Source organism: Galeopterus variegatus, unplaced genomic scaffold (genome assembly GCF_000696425.1).
Source record: "Galeopterus variegatus unplaced genomic scaffold, G_variegatus-3.0.2 Scaffold9868, whole genome shotgun sequence".
Taxonomy (NCBI): domain Eukaryota; kingdom Metazoa; phylum Chordata; class Mammalia; order Dermoptera; family Cynocephalidae; genus Galeopterus; species Galeopterus variegatus.
The window spans coordinates 2,285-8,196 of NW_007735979.1; the positions used below are offsets into that span (position 1 = coordinate 2,285).

Sequence of the window (5,912 nt, forward strand, 5' to 3'; positions counted from 1 at the left end):
GGTTACTATAGGTTAGAAGTATAATTTGAAGTTAGGTAGTGTAATGCCTCCAGCTTTATTTCTTTGCTCAGGGTTGCTTTGGCTTTTAGGATCCTTTGTTGCTTCATATGAATGTTGGAATTGTTTTTTCTATTTCTGTGAAGAATGTCATTGGTATTTTGATGGGGATTGCACTGAATCTGTAGATCGCATTTGTAGTATGGTCATTTTCACAACGTTAATTTTTCCAATCCATAAACATGGAGTGTCTTTCCATCTTTTTGTGTCCTCTTTAATTTCTTTCATCAGTGTCTTGTAGTTTTCATTGTAGAGATCTTTCATTTATACCTACACATTTTTTCTGGTAGCTGTTTTATTTTATTTTTTTAAAAAGATGACCGGTAAGGGGATCTCAACCCTTGGCTTGGTGTTGTCAACATCACGCTCAGCCAGTGAGCAAACCAGCCATCCCTATATGGGATCCGAACCCATGGCCTTGGTGTTATCAGCACCACACTCTCCCAAGTGAGCCACGGGCCGGCCCGATTTTTTTTTTTTTGTGAGCAAACCGGCCATCCCTATATGGGATCCGAACCTGGGGCCTTGGTGTTATCAGCACCGCACTCTCCCGAGTGAGCCACGGGCCGGCCCGCAATTTTTTTTTTTTAAATACTAGTTTATTGTTGGTGTATAGAAACACTACTGATTTTTGTGTATTCATTTTGTATCCTGCAACTTTACTGAATCAATTATTCAGTTCTAAGATTTCTTTTCTATATATGATTACGTTATCTGCAAACAGGGATAATTTGACTTCCCTTTTCCAATTTGGATGCCCTTTATTTCTTTCTCTTGCCTAATTGCTCTGGTTAGACTTTACAGTACTATGTTAAATAGGAATGGTGATATTGTACATACTTGCCTTGTTCCTGTTCTTAGAGAAAAACCTTTCAACTTCTCCCCTTTTAGGATGATGTTAGCTGTGGGTTTGTCATGTATTGCTTTTACCGTGTTAAGATAATTTCCTTCTGTACCTAATCTGAGAGAGCTTTTATCATGAAGGGATGTTGAATTTTATCATGAAAGGATGAGAGTTTTTATCATGAAGGGATGTGGAATTTTTTTTGCATCTATTGGGATGATTGTATGTTTTTTTCTTTTATTTTATTGATGTGGTATGTTACATTTATTAATTTGTGTATGTTGAAACATCCTTGCATCCCTGGGATAAATCCCATTTGATCATCGTGTATAATCTTTTTGATATGCTGTTAAATTATGTTTGCTAACATTTTGTTGAGAATTTTTGTATCTATGTTTATTAAGGATATTGGCCTGTAGTTTTTTTTTATTGTTGTATCTTTGTCTGATTTTGGTATCAGGGTGATGCTGGTATGACATGTGTGTGTATGTGTGTGTGTTGATGAAATTCTTAAAAAGTTTGTATCCTTTAGAGGTACAAACTGAAGTATATACAAGTGATGTGCCATGTCTGAAATCATGTCTATTTGCTTCAATAGGATTAGGTGCAGAGGAGAAGAGGGTGTGGTATAGAAGACACAAGATTGCCTGTCAGTTGACATTTGTTGAACATAGATGATGGTACATGGGGGTTTGTTTGAATGTATTTGAAATTTTCTAACACAAAAAGGAGAGAGTGTTCTGCTTCTGGCCTAACTTGTCCATTGAGAACAACCATCGAAGGTGAATAAAACACACAAAGCAACAGATTGAAAGACACTGGAGAACAAACAAGGCTGTCAGGATCTGAGAGGCCAAATCCTGGAGAGGAGGAGGTCCCACATTGATCTGCCTTTGTGTCCCTCATGGACTGGGGTATTCTCCACAGTGAGAACACACACCTACTCCATGTGTGACATATATATACCACATATAAAGCCTGTGCATCTATGAATCCCCTCCCTAGTCACTCACATGCTCAATCCTTCCACTCCTTCCTGCATTGATTTATGCCTCTCTACCAGATTGTTCCTATCAGCATATTAATGAGTTGTTTTTGCTCCCATCTGAAAGAAATTTTTTACAAATATGAAAAGAAATAATCCTCTCTAGATCTTCCTTTCCCCTCCAGCTACCACCCCATTTTTCTAGTCTTTCCATCTTAAAACTCCTTGAAAGAATGTTCTCATCATTATTTTTCATTCTTTCTTTTTTGTTCTTAATTTTTTTCCACATGCAACAATGCAGAGTGTTCTATTCTTCCTCATTTCTCTTCTCCCATACTCCCTTGCACCCACTAGAAAGCAGGTTTCCATAGTTACCCTTCCACAACACCTCTTTTCTTAAATTTACCAAGGGTATCTACTTGGTTAATTCCAATGATCATTTTTAGTACTTAACACACTTAACTTTCTCTTCCTGAAACACTTTCTTACCTTGGCTGGCAGATCAACATACACTCGTGGTCTCCTTTATTTCTGGCCAATTCTTCTGGACCCTTTCACTGGATCCTAGTCCTCAACACACTTAACTCTCTCTTCCTGAAACACTTTCTTACCTTGGCTGGCAGACCAACATACACTCGTGGTCTCCTTTATTTCTGGCCAATTCTTCTGGACCCTTTCACTGGATCCTCCTCATCTCTCCTAACTCTAAAGTGCACCAGAAGTAGCTTTGCCAGACTTACGAGATAAAAATACAGCACAACTGGTTAAATTTGAAATATTGCATGGGGCATACTTACCCTAAAAATTATTTCATGGAGTTAGTGTGGGGTGCCTGGCCAGGCCAGCTCTACCATATCACACTGATGTCAAACCTGCAACTGCTGTACAAAGAACTCAGCTTTCCTGAAAGAACACCTTTCACAACAGTCTTAAAGTTTGCAGCAGAAGAATTTAAAGTTCCTGCAGCAACTAGTGCAATTATTACAAACGATGAAATAGGAATAAATCCTGCACAGACTGCTGGAAATGTTTTTCTAAAGCATGGTTTGTAACTATGAGTTATTCCTAGAGACTGTTGAAAGTTGTTAATATCTGCTACTTGGAACATTTGATTACCTTTTCGAATAAATATTGGTATTTTTTGTTATTGTTGTAAAAAAAAACCCAAAAATCTTATTTGTTGTTTATCTGAAATTCAAATTTAAGTTTAAGCCCTTTACTTTTTCTGCAACCCTAAGCAGAGTTCAGTCCCTGGACCTCTTCTCTACTTTGTCTACATCTCTGCTGAAGTGATTTCTACTGTCAAGTCTTTAAATATAATTTGTATGCTGGTAACTCCCAAATTTTACCTCCACCTTGTGTCTCTTCCCTAAACTCTAGATGCTTGTATGCAACCACTACTTGATATCTCCACTCGTGTCAAATAGGCAAGGCCAACTTAGTATGTTTAAACAGAACTCCTAATGTTCCTACCCAGTCCATCTCCTCCTGCAGTCTGCAGTCTTCTCCATTTCTGTTGATGCTTACTCCATTTACCAGTTACTCAGACTGAACACATTCCTGTCATCCTTGATCCTTCCTTCTTTTTCTCACACACCTCTTACCAAGACCGTCAACAAATCCTGCAGGCTTTGTTTTCAAAATGGAGAATTCAATCCTTTTCTCTGCACTCCCACTGCTACCACCTTGGTATAAACCATTCATCATTTCTTGCCTGGATTATTGCAGTAACTTCCTGATGGTTCCCTGTTTTCCATCTATTTTTAAGAGTGTAGCCAATGTTCCTGTGTCGTTCCTCAGCTCCAAACCCTCCCATTTTACTAAGCAAAATAGCCTAAGTGTGTTTATCATGACCTATAGCATCCTCCTCAATTTTCATATTTTACCCTTCCTCAATTTCTGACTTTACCTCCTAAAATCTCCATCTCTGGCTCTCTCTGCTCCAGCACACCAGCCTCCTGGCCATTCCCTGAATACTTGCCATATATTCTTTTGATATCCATGACTCACTGAACAAATGTTGAGATTCTACCATATGCTTACCATTTAGGGAATAAAATGACTTAGGGAGTAGTACTCTTATTGTCTCCATTGTATAAAAGGAAAAACAGATTATATAGAAGAAAAAAATAATAGCAGCCAGGATCTCACAAATTATTTGGAATACTGTATGAGTAGAAATGATCTATGTATATATGATAATATACTTTTATCTGTAGCTGTCTTTAACTAAAGTTTTAGCATAAAAGAGTCCAGTGTGGGGTCACTCAAGAGCAGCTCACACTGACACCCTTCCTTCCCCATGTACCCCCACACAGCTAGACCAGGTCCAGCAGGGGACACAGGGCTCTCATCCTGGATCGTATCCTTGTCATTCAAGAGCAGCTCACACTGACACCCTTCCTTCCCCATGTACCCCACACAGCTAGACCAGGTCCAGCAGGGGACACAGGGCTCTCATCCTGGATCGTATCCTTAACTACACCTGGAGCACACCTCCTGCTACTTTCCCAGAAATTCATTCTCTTCAGGATCTTCCTAAAGTATTCACCCTGCCAACCAGGGTGGTGTGTATTTGTGTGCGTGTCCCTCCCCAAATTCATATGTTGAAGCCCTAACCCCCAGTACAAAATGTGACCGTAATTGGAGATTGAGCTTTTAAAGGGATGATTAATTAATTTTATTTTATTTTATTTTTTTTTCAGCCAGTGAGCGCTGTGAGCACACTGGTCAAGGGATGATTAATTTAAATGAGGCCTAAACCAATCTGACTGGTGTCCTTATAAAAAGAGAGAGGTCCTTGTGAGGATATAGCAAGAAGGTGGCCTTCTGCAAGCCAAGAATAGCCTCTGCTGACACCTTAATCTTGGATTTCTAGACTCTTAAACTGTGAGAAAATAAATTAATAAATTTCTGTTACGTGACCTATTCTGTGATATTTTGTGATGACAGCCCTAGCAAACAAATATAGTCCCTTTTTTGTTTTTGGTGGGTGGACAGTATGGGGTATCCAATAAATACGGTCACTCTTTTTGACTTTCCATGTTCTAAACCCTCTTCCAATATTTGGGGAAGTCCCCAATGATGTGTGGTGGTCAGTGCCTCTGTAACAGCAGCAACGGTTTCATCAAGATGGAGTTTTCAGTTCAGTGCTGAGAATGCTAATGGAGCACGCTTGACCAGGTGGCTTTTTTATAACAAGAATCTAATGCATTTATCTCCTAAAACACCCCACTTGCCCATGAAGACTCTCAGATCCCCCTGGTTGGGTTGCTTCCTCCATCACAGGCTGCCATGGCCCCAGGTTCCCTCCTCCCTAGGATCTACCCAATGGAATGAGGCCTTTCTCACTCTGAGTCCTCAGATGAAGTCCTGCTCCAGGCCAATAAAAGCTCCCCCAAAATGAACAAATAAAAAGAAACAAATACACAACAATCAATTAATATGTTGAACTTTCAAAAGTAGAAATCAGAACTGAAATTACCTGAGGTGAGAAAGGGGATGGGGGAGGGGGGGGAGGGTGGAATTGGTAAAGGGCCATGAAAAATCCATTACATTGTATAATGTTGAACATACTAATTGTACTGATTTGAACATCACATATTGCACACAAGTATTGACATTCAATGCTATACCCCACAGATACGTACAATCAACTGTGTTCCAATAAAAAGTACATAAAAGTTCCCAATGAGGGGCTCACTTGGATCTGGCCAGACTCCATCCTACCCAGCATCTAGGTGGCTAGATGGGGAGGAATCCCAGGACCCCATGTCAGTCCGCACTGAGGCAGCTTCTCACACACAACCTGAGCCTGGAGGCTGTAAGATCAGAGTAAACCTAGGCCTGAATCCTATACTGCTCTTCAGTCTTTGTTCCACTCCAAATACCACTTGGAACTAAACTGACTCATGTAAAAAAAAAAAGTTTATTTAGAAAAAATAAACTGCTTCTTTTGTCTCCATAGGTGAGGTCTGAGAATCTGTATTTTCTTTTTTAAAAATGTTTTTGAGAATCTGTATTTTC

General features: G+C 39.6%; 1 protein-coding gene across 1 annotated transcript in view; it reads right to left on the bottom strand.

Moving 5' to 3' along the window:
- Positions 1–447: 447 nt before the first annotated feature.
- The window catches only part of LOC103609618 (tripartite motif-containing protein 60-like), a 15,094-nt gene continuing 9,629 nt past the window's right edge, over positions 448–5,912 (bottom strand). Inside the window, exon 3 of the mRNA XM_008593916.1 lies at positions 448–474. The gene's annotated coding sequence lies outside the window, so the exon portion shown is untranslated. The remainder of the gene's footprint in view (positions 475–5,912) is intronic.